The sequence below is a fragment of the Loxodonta africana genome, chromosome 20, assembly GCF_030014295.1.
Source record: "Loxodonta africana isolate mLoxAfr1 chromosome 20, mLoxAfr1.hap2, whole genome shotgun sequence".
NCBI lineage: Eukaryota > Metazoa > Chordata > Mammalia > Proboscidea > Elephantidae > Loxodonta > Loxodonta africana.
In genome coordinates, this window is record NC_087361.1 from 40,208,927 (window position 1) to 40,225,538 (window position 16,612).

At 43.1% G+C, this 16,612-nt stretch overlaps 1 protein-coding gene across 2 annotated transcripts in view; it reads left to right on the top strand.

Moving 5' to 3' along the window:
• The window catches only part of CXADR (CXADR Ig-like cell adhesion molecule), a 115,882-nt gene that overhangs the window by 19,174 nt on the left and 80,096 nt on the right, over positions 1 to 16,612 (top strand). The gene's annotated exons all lie outside the window — the stretch shown is intronic.

Here is a 16,612-nt window from a genome sequence, read left to right on the forward strand (position 1 = left end):
TAGACTCTTCCTATCCACCCTTTTTTTCTTCCCAGGGGTCAGATCAACACTGAAGTCTGAAGGCTCTCTCGGCTTCCTCTGTTCCCTCTCCATTTTTCCTAATGGGTATTTTCTCCCCCAAATTTCTCGTACTTCTAATCCTGTCTTGACATCTGCCTCTCCAAGGACCTGAATTAACCAGAGTCTATCTTTTCTTTCCTGTGTATATATTTCTCCCTAAATGACTCACGCCAAGCAGAACTATTAAACTTGATACACACCATCTTAGTTATCTAGTGCTGCTATAACAGAAATACCACAAATGGATGGCTTTAACAAACTGCAGTTTATTCTCTTACAGTTTAGGAAACTAGAAGTTTGAATTCATGGTGCCGGCTCTAGGGGAAGCCTTTCTTTCTCTGTCAGGTCTGGGGGAAGGTCCTGGTCTCTCCTGAGCGTTTGTTCCTCAGTGATCTTCATGTGGCTTGGCATGTCTCTTCCCCCATCTCTGCTTCTTTTGCTTGCCTGTTTAATCTCTTCTATATCTCAAAAGAGATTGACTTAAAACACACCTACACTAATCCAGTCTCATTAACATACCAAAGATAACCTACAAGAGATGTCCAGTGATTCCTGATCTATCACAATGTGAGAAAGTTTGCATGTCACAACCTGCAGGGTCTGTGCCAGTCAACAAAAAAGCTTCCTTCATAACCTAGAGCAAGCATGGTGGATTGCATTTACAGGTTTTATAACATTGCCTTTGTTCCAAGCTCATGATGACATAGCAATTGTGGATACTAGCATGAATGGTTCACATTCCTAGTTACTGGGAATCTGCCTTCCACAGTCCACAGTCATCAGAATGATTGTGCTAGAAACTAATAACACTATTGTCTTTGGAGGAATTCTAGATGGCGAACAGATAAGGCATAAAGAAAAGAATTTTAATTTTATACCCTTCTATACTTACTGAAATTGAATTCAGAGGATTGCATTACTTACTTCATAAATAAATAAAATGTAAATTAAAAGAATTCTGCTGTTCCTATAAGATTTGTAGATGGCCTTACCCTTTGCCATCAACCATTGATAGAAGGGGGTTGGTGAATAAATATCCCAGTTCCTCACCCTTCAGACAGGACAACTCCAAACCTACTCTACACAATCTCCCAGGTTTGATTAAAGTTATGGGTCCTCTCACCAGAAAAATTAATATCTGCATATATGTACACAATTAGGATAATCAAACCTGTACTCAAAGCTGTGCCTTAGGAACCCAGACCAAGTCGAACCACTACCTTATTGGCTCCCGTAACAGACGATCCATTCCAGCTACCAACTGGGTCATCTACACCCAGTCCAACCAATATTAAAATTAGAATGCCTAAATGGACATGAAAAGAGAGAGTGGAAGGACGGAGCAGGCTGTCTCATTGAGGGGAGAGTAATAGCAAGGTGTATATAAGTTTTTATGTGGGAGACTGAGTTGATTTGTAAACTTTCACTTAAAGCACAATAAAAATTATTAAAAAAAAGAAAAAAAAATCAGAATGCCTGCTAAATGAGCCCACTTTTATGCCCATCTTGGAAACCTACCTGTGTTTCACTGATCCCTCCTCATCTGGCTAAATTGGACCCTGCTTTGTATTCAACCTCAATACACCATATCACACTAGAGACATTATACACACACATACACACACACATAAATAAGTTACTCTTCTCAAGGAGCCCTGGTGGCAAAGTGATTAAGAGCTCAGGCTGCTAACCAAAAGGCCAACAGTTCAAATCCACTAGCTGCTCCTTGGAAGCCCTATGGGGCAGTTCTACTCTGTCCTATAGGGTCACTATAAGCCAGAATCGGCTCGAAGGCAACAGGTTCGGTTGTTTTATTGTTTTGTTTTTGGTTTGTGTTGGGCACAAAAATCTGCAATATTAAGGAGAGTAAAACCAAAAAAACCCAAACCCGTCACTGTCGAGTCGATTTGAACCATCTACCTTTTGGTTAGCCACCAAGCTCTTAACCGTTTTACTTAAAAATTCTCTCTTCAGTAGTAAAAAGGAGTAGGCTGGGGTACCAGGAGGCTAAATGTTTATCTCCTTATTTTGTTGGAGATTACAGTTCTACTTGGCTTATTTATTTTTTGACTTGGTTGGAGGCCTTTCTTGCTTGCTGTTTTTACTTGGCTTTTATCCTTCTTAAGAGATTGTTTGGAGTCTTAGAAACTATTACAAGAGGTTAGCTCTGGAAACTGCTGGCATGTTGTTTGGCAGATGGATTTTTGCAGTTTTGCAGACCAAAACTAATTATCCATTTTGAGTTGTCATCTGAGTTGCTATTTGAGTTACCAGTATTTGTCCATTTGATTCTTCTCCTGTCCATTAAGCAATTTCACCGCATGATAGAGCAGCTACACAAAAAACATTAAGGAAACCAGCAGCCATTTGTTGAAAGCCATATGGAATATGCTGGCACTATTCACCAGAAGTCCATTTCTCTCCTTAATCAAGCAAGTAGGAAATTGATAATACTGGAATAAAACCAGAAAAACAAACCCATTGCTGTCGAGTCAATTTCGACTCATAGCGACCCTAAAAGACAGAGTAGAACTGCCCCATAGGGTTTCCAAGGAGCACGTGGTAGATTCAAACTGCCAACCTTTTGGTTAGCAGCTGTAGCTCTTAACCACTACGCCACCAGAGTTTCCAATAATGAATTAAAAAAGATGTGGCTGAACACACCTATGGGACATGTTCTGCAGAACTTCTACCATGTTAACAGATTCCAACATATGCATTGAGTACAGTTCTACCTGGCCAAGCCAAAGAGCACTTAAATTTCCATCTGAATAAAGCAAAAACTAAAGTGGAATAAATTGGAATTACTTAAATACTTTTTGAATCAATAACCAAAAAATGAAACCAAATCTTTTGCCACCTAGTTAGTTTTGACTAACGGTTAACCCATGTGTTAAAGCAGAACTGCTCTATAGGGTTTTCTTGGCTGTAATCTTTATAGAAGCAGATCACCAGGCCTTTCTTCTATGGTGCCAGTGGGTGGGCTCAAACTGCCAACCTTTAGGTTAGTAAGCAAGCACAAACTGTTTGTGCCACACAGGTGCCTTTTGAGTCAATACATGTTAAATATGTTTTAAATGTTTGCCTTAGTTATCTAGTGCTGCTATTATAAAAATTCCACAAGTGGATGGCTTTAACAAACAAAAAGTTATTTTCTCACAGTCTAGTAGGCTAAAAGTCCAAATTCAGGGTGTCAGTTCCAGGGGAAGGCTTTCTCTGTCAGCTCTGGAGGAAAGTCCTTGTCATCAATCTTCCCCTGGACTAGGAGCTTCTCCATGCAGGGACCCCAGTCCAAAGGACAAGCTCTGCTCTCAGCACTGCTTTCTTGGTGGTATGAGGTCCCCATTCTCTGCTTGCTTCCCTTTCCTTTTATCACTTGTAAGATAAAAGGTGGTGCAGGCCATGCCCAAGGTAAACACACTTTACCGTGGATCAGGGATGCGACCTGAGCAAGGGTGTCACATCCCACCCTAATCCTCTTTAACCACAGGCAGAGATTATGATTTATAACACATAGGAAAATCACAAAACGGAGGACAAGCACACAATACTGGGAATCATGGCCTAACCAAGTTGACACATATTTTGGAGGGACACAATTCAATCCATGACAATGTTCTTCCCTCATTTTTTTCTTAAGACTTTTTTTTTTTTTTTTTTACAAAGGGTCAACCGCCACCCTCACCCCCACCCAGCATCTTCGGCCAACTCTTAGGTTTGTCTGACTCACTGGCTCAACAGAAATTAATCTCCTTTCAATGATACTCCTTATATTCCCTGTCCTATTTCTTCACTGGTTAGCAATAGCAGCATCAGGAAATAGGGGGGAAAATCAACCGTAGCTTGTTTGTTTATGGTACTGCTTCCTTCTTCAGGCCCTTCGCATCATGTCCTCCCAGATCTAATAATTCAAACCTTCTTTCAGATCCTGGTCCTCATAACAGCCTCTCCCTCCATTGTCCCTTTGCCACTGACATCGCTTCTTACTGGAATGTGTCTTCCTCCTTTAGAGTATCTCCTACTCAGCCTTCAAGACTCAAGGCAGGTACTGCTTCCTTTGGGAAGATTTCTCTGACCTCACTGATGAGATAAAACCCATTGCCATCGAGTTGATTACAACTCATAGCGACTCTATACGACAGAGTAGAACTGCCTCACAGGGTTTCCAAGGAGCGGCTGGTGGATTTGAACTGCTGACCTTTTGGTTAGCAGCCGAGTTCTTAACCACTGTACCATCAGGGCTCTCACTGACTAGCTGAAACCCTTCTATTATACATCTCTCAGAATGCTCCTTGGAATTTAGGATGGCGAGACTTTGACTTGAGCACATCATGAGGAAAGACCAGTTGCTAGAAAAGGACATCATGTTTGGTAAAGTAGAGGGTCAGTAAAAACAAGGGAAACCCTCAGTGAGATGGACTGACATAATATCTCCGACAATGGACTCAAACATTCCAATAATCATGGAGACGGCACAGGACCAGGCGATGATTCATTCTTTTATATTTAAAGTTGCCATGAGTTGGACCCAACTCAACGGTAACTAACTAACAACATAGGTCCCCAAGCACCACAGAATCCTCCTTTATAATATTTTTCATATGGCTAGGCTAGGTTTTATTATTGGATTATTGTCTGGTCATCATCCTCTCTATTACTCTGAGTGAAATTTTTTAATGAGGTAGACAAAATGTGAAGAAAACTCAAACCAAACCCACTGCCGTCGAGTTGATTCCAACTCATAGTGACCCTATAGGACAGAGCAGAACTTCTCTATAGGGCTTCCAAGGAGTGGCTGGTGGATTCAAACTGCCGACCTTTTGGTTAGCAGCTGAACGCTTAACCACTGCACCACCAGGGCTCCATATATATGTGGAGAGGAAGGGATATTTATGACATAGGACACAACATGAGTAAACAAACACACACCAGAGTAAGGGGTCTGCTTTGGGAGTAACAGTTCAGTATGAGTAGTCATGGAGTTTCTAAAAGGGTGCTGGAGACTCATAGTTTATTTTTATATGCAATAAAATTTACCTAAAAGTGAAGTCATGATTCTTAACAGTAAAAAGAACAGTTTTTAATAAGGGAGACTTCTTAAAACTTTTAAGTTCTTTTGAATAAGGAATGTTTAAACCAAACCAAACCTAATGCCACTGAGTCGGTTCCAACTGATGGTGACCCTGTGTGTAACATAGGGTTAATGGCTGTCCTATCCAGGAAGTTACCTAGCGGTCCAAAGAACAGACTTTCCCTGCCACCTCCACTGTCCCTGAGCACACCATCCACTTCACCTTTGGTTTGTTTTGTTTTTCACTACTGATTAATAAGAATGCACAAATCCCTTAATAAGGTCACGAAACCTGCCTGGGATCTGTGGTTCCCAGGCTTCCCACTCCTTACTGACTTTCCATTTCTGCTACTCACTCTTTCAACCCTAATCAGGGTCTTTAATTCAACTTTCCACCACATTTCCCACCAGTATCTATCCATGGCAGATAACTGAAGCCATCTGACCACTTCTTCCTCTCACTTCCTTAAATACAAATTTACCCCCTTATCCTTAAGACTGCAACCAATATAGAACACCAGTTCCACACCACAGAATTTGCAACTTGCCTTGAAACAATGTTTTGTTGTTAATAAGGTTTGGCAGAGAAATCTCGGCTCCCAATTCCATGTCTGAGCAATAGAAGATTAGGAATACCTAGCTGGCCCTGTGAATGCAAATTCCTATAGAAATAGCCTTAAAAAAGATGTTACATCATGCTGATTCAGAAACCCTGGTGGCATAGTGGTTAAGTGCTTCAGCTGCTAACCAAAGGGTCGGCAGTTTGAATCTGCCAGGCGCTCCTTGGAAACTCTATGGGGCAGTTCTACTCTGTCCTATAGGGTCGCTATGAGTCAGAATCGACTTGATGGCATTGGTTTTTTTTTTTTTTTTTTTTGGTATGATTCAGGAACACTACAGCCTAAATAAAGACCGCTGGTGATGCAATGGTTAAGGGTTTGACTGCTAACCAAAAGGCTGGTGGCTGGAACCCACCAGAGGCTCTGTGAGAGAAAAGACCTGCTCCTGTAAATATTACAGGAAACCTTATGGGGCAATTCTCCGTGGGAAATTAGCCATGTTTACAGCATGGTTAAGAGGCCGTTAAGTGCCTGATTACTAGCTGAAAGGTTGGTGGGTTAAACCCATCTATAGGGGCCTCAGAAGACAGGCCTGGCAATCTACTTCCGAAAGGTCACAACCTTAAAAACCCTGTGGAGCAGTTCTAATCTGCACACATGGGGTTGCCATGAGCCAGGATTGACTCAACAGTAACTAACAGCAACGGGCATGATTAGTAAGAGAAAAGGTGTTTACACCTACAACCAATGTAAAATAAACTAATTCCTCAAAGGCCTGTCATCTAGGTTCCCAAATCTGGATCACCAGCCAGGCCGGCTCTTTGCTGACTTCTCCACTTGAATGCGCCCCAGGCACTCAAAACCTAACATTTACAGTCCACGAAACCGGCTTGTCCTCTCTTCCCTATTTAGTTAGCAGCACCCTTATCCACTGATTCACCTGAACCTAGAAACCTGAGGCAGCCTTGATTCTTTCCTGTTCCTCACTGGCCACTAGGGTTAAATCCTCCTAGTCCCTCCTCTGAAATCTCTCTCAAAGCTCTCTCCTGAGTTCAGACCCCAGCAGCTTTTACTGATTATGACAATAGCTGCTTCTTCCTTTTGTTTCTCCCCACCCTCCTCAGGTCATCCTTGGCACTGCCACTGGAGTTCTTCCAAAACACAGATACGATTATGCCAGCCTTCTATTTAAAGAGAGAGGAAAAAAGGCACCTTGGATAACTCTGCTAAATCAAAAAGCCTGACTTCAGAAGGACAAGATCTTTGCCCACTCTGTGTCACAGCTAAGTGCCTGGTGTACGGCTGCGGCTTTTGCCAACAGCAACTTTCCATGAGTGTCAGATGTGGGCCCTTCAATAAGGTCAGGGAAGAGCAGCTCTAATGCTTTTCGTCGTCTCTCCTCCTGTGCCCTAGAAAAACCAATAGTGAGTCTCTCCCCACCATTCAAATTAACATGTGAAGAAGCCTGGAAGCCAGGCAGCCAGAAGGAAATACAAACTGAGAAGAGTCCACTGCTTTGGTTCAACTGGGGACTCCTGCTACAGAAATAATTCACTGGCTTTCCTTGTCTAACCTCAGAATCCCAAACGCTAGAGCTGTGTCTTGTATTTAATTATGGTACCAAGCCAGCTGCACTGAGTCAATTCTGACTGATGGTGACCCCATGTCTGTCAGAGCAGAACTGTACTCTGTAGGGTTTTCAATGGCTGATTTTTCAAAAGTAGATTGCCAGGCCTTTCTTCCAAGGTGTCTCTAGGTGGACTCGAACCTCCAAGCTTTCAGTTAGCAGCTGAGCACATAAACCATTGGCATCATCTGCTCATCTTAATCAACTTTTCTGAGCTCTCCCCCTTTCACCACTTTCCTAATGTACCTCTTGTCGTCTTGCTAGAGTTTAAACAGTCTTAGTTTAACTCGTTAAGGCATTCTATACATTTTTCTATTCAAATGTGTTAGAATAATTTAGAATGCCAACCATTTTCTCTTGGATTATAATTCCAAGTTGAAGTTTCAGGATTTGAGTTCAAATTCTGAAAGAATACTTTTTCTTTTAATTAAATTAATTTGGAATCTAAATTAATTCAGTCAACAAATATGTTCTGAGCACACATTTAGCACCAAGCACTAAGCTGAATGCTGGGGCTACAACAGTGCCCTCATGGAGTGGAGCTTGCAATTTGGTGAGTGGGCTAAGTAGTAACCAAACCATCAAATAATTACATATTCAAGTATGAGACCACAAATGCGAAAAGTGTTCTGAAGGAGACAGTATCCTGAGAAACTGTAAGGCTAGAATTTGATTTAGTCAGGGGATTTCTTGGGAAGGGACACTTGACCTTACAGGTGAAAGATGACTAAGATATGCCCACTTGAGAATGTAAACAAATAATACTCCAAGCAAGGGAATTAAAAAAAAAAACAAACCCAAACCCAGTGCTATTCTGACTCATAAGAATCACACCTGCAAATTCTCTACAGCTGCAAGGGTGTGGGCAGTATGAGATGAGCCTGGAGAGGTAGGTAAGAGCTAACCTGTTCAGAGTCCAGAAGTCTTATCCTTACTACGAACACAACTAAAGCCTTTGCAGAGAATATCTTCACAGAGAGGGAATGTGTGCCATTGATTACAGTTTATTCAAAGTGGCCATGGAGTTATTTGGACTTTCTTCCGAGGCACCTCTGGGTGGACTCAAACTTCCAACCTTTTAGTTAGCAGCTGAGTGCATTAAGTTAACCATCTGTACCACCTGGGGACTTTTAATCAAAGAAAGGTGTACTATTCTGAATTCCATATCTAACTCTGGAAATGTCAAGTTGAGCAGTCTCTACTGCAAAAGACCTCTTTAAAGTGTTAAAAAGCAAAGGTGTCACTGTAAAGAATAAGGCATGCCTGACCCAAGCCATGGTGTTTTCAATCACCTTGTATGCATGTAAAACCTGGAGGATGAATAAGGAGGACTGGGAAACCCTGGTGGTATAGTGGTTAAGAGCTAAGCTACAGCTGCTAACCAAAAGGCTGGCCATTCAAATCCACCAGATGCTCCTTGGAAACCCTATGAGGCAGTTCTACTCTGTCCTGTAGGGTTGCTATGAGTGAGAATTGACTCAATGGCAATGGGTTTTTGGTTTTAAGAAGAATTGATGCCTTTGAATCAAGATGTTAGCAAAGCATATTTTTTTTATTTGTACGCGAAGAATATTGAATATACCATGGACTGCCAGAAGAACAAAAAAATTTTTCTTGGAAGAAGTACAGCCAGAAAGCTCATTAGAAGTGAGGATGGCGAGACTTCGTCTCACATACCTTGGACATGTTATCAGGAGGGATTAGCCCTAGAGAAGGACATCATGCTTGGTCAAGTAGAAGGTCAGCAAAAAAGAGGAGACCTTCAACAAGACGGACTGATACAGTGGCTGCAACCAGTGGTTCAAGCATAGCAACAATTGTGAGTGAGGATGGTGTGGGATTGGGCAATGTTTCATTCTGTTGTATATATATATGGTCACTGTGACCCAGAACCAATTTGAGGGCACCTAACAACAACAATTTGTTTAAAGAAATATGAGATAACTGGGAGTATGGATAGGAAATAAGAGACCAAACATTTGAAATAAAGATTAAACATCTACAAATAAAAATGTAATTGAAATGAAAACCCAAATGAAGTTTTAAATAGCAGATTCAACACAAGTGAAGAGTAATGTTGTTAGCTGACAAAAAAGATGGATATGTTTACCTAGAATTCAGCTCAGAGTATCAAATACTTTGAAAATATGAAAGGATAGAAGAAGGTGTAACATACATCGAATTGGAGTTCCAGAAGAGAATAATAGAATGTGAGGAAAGCAATATTCAATAAGAATTTGAATACTGAGATTTTTGCAGAATTATGGAAAGATAGGAATTCTCTCAAGTTCAAGAAATCCTAGGCAGGATTAAAAAAAAAAAAAACCTAATCCTATTGTAATAAAATTATAGAATAACAAAATCAAAGAGATCATACAAGCAGCCAGGTTAACTACAAGAACTATTAGATTGACTTACTAGAGAAACAAAGGAAGCTAGAATATAGTGGAATAATATTTTGAAAGCACTGAGAGAAAAGACAGGTTACCCTGAATTCTATACAAGAACTCTACCTTTCAAGAATGACAGCAAGAAGGTCTCAGATAGAAGAGGAGAAAAATGTGGAATGAAACTCAAATTCCTGAAAAAGGCCAGACTTACTCTACTGCTGGAGACTAGAGGAACCCCCAAGACTATCACTGTAAAATACCCTTTGAACTTGGTTGGAACCGAAGCCACTCCCAGTGATCATTTTTCATCTAAATAATAGATTGGCTTATAAAATAAACCATATCACTCAGGAGTACCAAAAGCCAAAACCTGTTGCTGTTGATTCCGACTCACAGCGAACCCATAGGGCAGAGTAGAACTGCCCCAGAGGGTTTCCAAGGAGCAGCTGATAAATTCAAACTGCCAACGTTTTGGTTAGTAGCTGTAGCTCTTGATCACTGCGCCACCGGGGTCCACTTGTGAGTACAATGCTCCCTTAAATAATCAACTATAGGAAACCAAATGGTCAATACTTACCCTAAAACAAAGATGAGACGCTAAGGAGGGTCAGGGAAGCTCATCACCACCACACCAGTCATCAGTCCTCTGGGACAGAGTAGAACTGCCCCACAGGGTTTCCAAGGCTGTAATCTTTGCAAAGGAGCCCTGGTGGTGCAGTAGTTAAGAGCTTGGCTGCTAACCAAAGGTTGGCAGTTCAAATCCACTAGCTACTACCTAGAAATAACTTTTTGGTTTTAATCTCTGTGGAAGCAGACTGCCACATCTTTGTCCAGCAAAGCAACTGGTGGGTTCAAACAGCCAACTTTTCAGTTAGTAGCCAAGCCCTTAACCACTATACCACTGGGACTCCTTCAGGGAGGCTAGATTAATAGAACAGAAAAGAAATAGTGAGAATGTTGACACACTGTGAAAAATGTAACCAATGTCATGGAATAATTCGTATAAAAATTGTTACATGGGAACCTAATTTGCTGTGTAAACTTTCATCTAAAACACAGTAAAATATTAAAAAAAAAAAGAATGACGGCAAATTAAAAATAGGTATTTTTAGACAGACAAAAATACCTTCCAGAGATCCTCAGTAAAGGAATTTCTAAAGGATATAATTCTGGAACAAGGAAGGTGATCTCAAAAGTGGTTTGAGATGCAAGAAGGGAATGGTAAACAAGGAAACAATAATGATAATAACAGATAACATCATCTGAGTACTTACTAGGTTCCAGGCACCATGCTAAATGCAGTATGTGGATTAACTCACTCAAGAAAATTTCCCAGAAGGAAATGCATCTGCAGTCCCACTGAATGCCTCACATAACGGATAAAAATAAGAATTCTGCAGCAAAGAGGGAGCCCCCTCCGTAGCATAAATGGTTTAGTGTAGGGTTATTAACCAAAAAGCTGTCAGTTTGAGCCCGCCCGAAAGATCAGGTCACAGCCCTGAAAACCCTATGGAGGCCAGCTCTCTGAAGCATGTGGGGTCACCATGAGTTGAAATCGATTTGATGGCAACTGGTTTTTGGTTTTTTTGGAGGGGTAAAGAAAAGTTACTACAATCAAAGAGAAAAAGTAGAAACTCCAGCTTAATGCAGGGGATCTTTAAAACCAAAATCAAACCCGTTGCCATCGACTCGATTCCGACTCATAGCAACCATCTCTCTAGGACAGAGCAGAACTGCTCCATAGGGTTTCCAAGAAGCAGCTGGTGAATTTCAACTGCTCATCTTTTGGTTAATAGAACAAACAGCCAACCTCTTAACCAGGCCTCCTTTAGCTACATAAGGGGGGAAAAAGCCTTTTCATTTGTGAGTTTTATAAAGTTATCTTTACATGCCTACAATTTTGGTCTGTATAAACTTATCACTTTTGTGTATTTATTTTGGAATTTGCATTATCAGGAACCTAAAAAAAAAAAAAGAAAGAAAAAGATCCAACATTGCTAGGTCACTGGCTAAGGGCTGATTTATGAATATTAGAGTATTAGTGTTTATGTACATAAAACTAAAAATGTTTATATTTATAATGCATTGCTTAAGGGTAGATGAGTTTTTCTCATTAGAACAAGATGATAAGTTTTTTGCTGATATTAATCTAAAAAAACCAGTGTTCTGAACAACATACAGTTCACAAGCAAGAAAACTGTTGTTTCTTAAAAAAAGCATTATCACTTTCTAGAAATTATAAAACTCAGTGGTGTCATGTATGATAAGAAGTTCCGTATTTCACATACCTTCATATTCGGAGCTAGTAGAAGTGAAAAGCCTTTCATTCTTAAGGTAAATCAACCCCCGAATATGATAGTAGGATTTTAATCATCTGTGGGTGTGTCGAAAGATCATTACTGCTGAGAGATCTTTGTAAAGGCGAATGCTTAATTAACCACTGAGTTATTTATGTCTCTATAATTACCACCTTCTTGACGGACCAGAATCACCTTTCCGCTGGTTTAGAGGCTAGACCATGAGGAGTTCATAGAGCTTTACTAAGACAGAACAATTCATTTAATGGTTGTGCGCTATTTGTTAGCTTGGTTTGAGGATACCCAACAATGTATAATTGTATGTTCTGGAATTAATGAGACTGTCACAAAGCAACATCAAAAAGTGACTTCATATATGTGTTTAAAGAACATTAGCTCCCTAAATAAGGTAAGCTGCTCTTTTCATAGTTCATTAAATCTCAGAGATGATACATTTTTAAAGCTTTGAGATCAGTAATTCAAAGAAGTATATAAAACATTCAGCTTGTAAAATTTTTTTTAAAAGTCCATTCTAAAAATTGAAGATGTAATATTTGTGATTTATTGTATGGATATTTAAACAACTTTTATTAACACACGATACAGAAAATGAACATTCAACTCAATACTTGAGAGCCTACTATGTGCTGTGCTTCCATGAGCAACATAGATGAATGATGGGCCTTTTCAGCCTTGTAAGGATGCTCAGAGTAAGGGAAGTGACTTAAAAAAAAAAAAAATTTTTTTTTGTATGCAAATGACTACCACAGGAGGAGGCAGAGGTAAGGATTACTTAAAAAAAAAAAAAAAAGGAGGAAAGGGATTAAGACGAAAAGTCTTTTGGGCAATCTCTATAGATTTACTGTAGTAACTGGTTGAAATGAACCCTGAAGGGTGGATTTGGTTTCTACCTGGAGGAGGCATTAAGTGTACAACTTTATAATAAGTGTGTGCTACTATGAAGCAGTTAATACTAAGAAAGGTTCTCATGAAACAGTTTGAAATAGGTAAGAGCAACTTCAATACTTAATCTCTTCTACTTAATTCCATAAAGTATGATGTAGTGATTAAAAATGTAAATTCCAAATATTATGTATCTACAATTATATCCAGTAGAATTCTTGTTTCCTCAATGAATAGGAAGTCTGAAGCAGTTACTCATTCTGTCTCATGTCTATACTCCTTGGATATGCCAAGATTCTACTTAAGACAAGTTAAATCAGAATCACTGGAGTGGAGCTGTAACAGTGGTATTTTTAAGTTCTCCACATGATTTTAATGTGCCTCTAGGGGTGCAAACCACCAGGCTAAATTGAAGTTGGACAGTTTTGGTCTTCATGATAACAGATTTACTTCCTTTGCCCTTTCTCTTTTCTGCTGCAGTAAACACGAATTTTTCAATATTATCTTTATTAGCAGCTGCCACTTACTGAGTATTTACTATGTGCCAGGCACTCTATGGCAAACATTTTTTGTGCATTATCTTGTGTAATTTTCATAGCAATCCCCTGAGGTAGGTGCTATTTCTAAATAAGTTGCCCAGTTATTGCCCCACTGTGGAGTCCAAGCTCTTCGCCACTGCACCACACGGTTCTCCTCTATCTCACTCCCGATATGGAACTAACTGTTCACAACTCCCAAATATCTCTGCAGTTATAAATAAACCTTATCTGGGAGGAGCAACCCCAGAAGGGGCAGCAAAATGACACACAAGCAAGTACTGAGGACACCAGAAGACAAAAGCGACAGTGAAGCGTTGACGGGGACACTCAAGACATCTAAATCCCAGCATTCCCACTCCCAGGCCTTTAACCACCCCTACTTAGCCCCATTTTAAAAACTCACTCATCCTTATCCAAGAATTTCAGCGTTAGTGGTTGGGTGCCCTGGAGTCGATTTTGACTCATAGCAACCCCATATGACCGAGTAGGATTGCCCTGTAGGGTTTTCTAGGCTGTAATCTTTAAGGGAAGCAGATTGCCAGGTCTTTCGCTCGCGAAGCCCCCGGGTGGGTTCGAACCACCAACCTTTCGGTTAGCGCTGCAGTACCAGGTCTCCTTAAATAGAATATCCTTTAAATGCAAGGAAAAAACAAAAAACCGGGTATGTTCCAAATCCATAGTTGCAGTTTGGCGGTTCGTCATTGCTGGAGGTTGAGAAGTCTTCTCAAAGGCAGCGAGCAAGTGGGGGTGTGTGCCCAGCCCGCGTCGCCTACACTCAGGCGTGAGCGCCCAGCCCTGCAGGAAGCGCGGAGATGGGGCGGTGGTCCCTCATCCCCTGCGTCCCCGAGGGCCGGGCGGGGTGGGCGCCGGAGCGCCGGGCTGGGGTGGGCTGCAGCGCCGACGGCATTAGCCGCCCTTCAGGGTCGGAGGGAGGCGGTGAGGATAATCCCGCGCCGCGGCCGGGGCGAGCGCGCGACCGCAGTTTCAGTTGCCTGGGGAGAGAGCCTGACCCGGCTCCCGGGCACAAAACCCCCACGTTTAGTCGGAGGCGTGGAGGCAGCACCCCGGCTCAGGCTCGAGGCGGGCGCCACCCCGGCACCCCGAAGCGCTGCGCTGCGGCGGGCGCGACAGTTCACTGCCCCGAGCGTCCCCGCGGGCAGCCCCCGCGCAGCTCCCGGTTGCCATGGCAACCCCACGCGGCGGGCGGACCGGGAGCCGTAGGGCCGAGCCGCAGCCGGAAGTGACGCGACTTCACCTGCGGAGCGAGGGCGGGGGTGCAGAGGTGCCGCCGCCGCCGCGAACCAGTCGGGAACGCGCGAGGCGCGGGGAGACCTGGACCCCGGGCGACAGCCGCATACCTGCCACCGCCGCCCACGGCCGGGCCGCCACCATGGCGCTTCTGCTGAGCTTCGTGCTCCTGTGCGGATTCGCGGGTACGTGCAGGCGAGGCGGCTCCCGGCACCGCGCCGCCGGCCCAGCCCGCGGCCGCCCGGGAACAATGGGCGTGGGGGAGGGGGCTGGCGCGGTTCGGGGGCGCCGTGCGGTGGTGGGGTGCGGGCTGCACTGCTCGCCGTGGTTTGGGGCTGGGCGCGCGAGCCAGGAGGGTGCGGCGGCCGGGCGGGCCGGGCGCGCTAGCGGAGCTCGGGTTCGCGGGTGGGCGCGGCGCGCGGTGCCCCCGACGGCTCCCAGACCGTGTTTGCCGCGGGTGCGGGCTGTGCCTCGTACGCTCCTGCCCTTTCCCTTGTTAGCCTCCGGATCACGTTCGTCCAGGATTACCCGATTTCAAAAGCCTCGGGCGGCGGGTTTTCAGGTGTCGAGCAGTCCAGGCATAGAGGCTGAATTACAAACGCCATTATTCAGTAGCCACCGCGCTTTTCAGTGCCGCGGATCGTCCAAGGTACCTCTAGGAAGGAGGCGCTGAAGGAGTGCTATCCTAGGCTTTCTTGATCTCGTACAAGAGGCAAGCCCCGGCAAGAGACGGATGGGTGAATCACGAGGTAGACCGTGGGAAATCAAAATAGGTTTCTGCAAAAACGCAGTATTGATTTCTGCAGTCCAGAGCAAAGGGAAATTTAGTAACCTCGGTTGTGAGTTTGAAATCATTTGGTTCGTTTTGAAGATAAAACGGGATGGGGTGGCTTGTACGGGGTAATTCCTTCACCAAGTACGTTTTTGGTCTGTGCCTTACTCTGGGAGGGGGGAAAAGGGTATTTAAAAAATGCGCCGGCCATTAGAAAACATAATCATTTTGACACTTAAGAACCTGATCAGTTTCTCTATCAGTGTTTCAACCAGCGAATCTTGTTTGTCAGGCTAAGCATACGTCGCCTTTTATATACTCGAAAGAGAAAAAATCCATAGGTGGGGCCATAGGAGGCACACTTTGTAGCCTCCGGAAGGATAATAGTGCTCTGTAAAGCATGATCCGGTGGCTCTTTTCTGTTGGGATGGCTCTCTGCTTCCTGTTGAAATGTTAATGCCATTGTTGGATACCACAGCTGTGAGCATTACTCATGTGATCAGCAGTCAATTAACAAGTCAAATCTTTGATCAAGGAGCCCTGGTGTCCGAGTGATTCAGTGCTTGGCTGCCAACCCACATGTCATCGGTTCGAACCCACCCAGAGGCTCCTTGAGAGCAAGACCTGGTGATGTGCTCCCGTAAAGATTACACCCATGAAAACCCTATGGGGCAATTCTGCTCTATCACATGGGATCACTATGAGTTGAAATCAACTTGACAGCACCCAGCAATCTCCCATCAAAGTTTGTAGCACTGCCTTCACCTTTACATGTAATTTAGACTCGGTTTAAATTTCCAAAGTAAAGCTTCCTGAAAAGATTAAAGGTTACGTCACCAGTTTACATGGCATGTGTACGTTCCTCCCTTTGTTTTGTCAAGACTGAAAAAGCTGAAGTTGGCAATGTGTATGTTCTCTTAGAGGAGAAAAAGCATTTTAGACCACATCTAAATCAGAGAAGTGTAAGAACATAGAGGACATCCCCCCCACCCCGGCTATCCCAAACCAAACCCATTGCTATGGAGTTGATTCCGACTCATAGCGACCCTACAGGACAGAGTAGAATTGCCCCACAGGGTTTCCAAGGCATGCCTGGTGGATTTGAACTACCGACTCTTTGACCAGCAGCTGTAGCTCTTAATCAC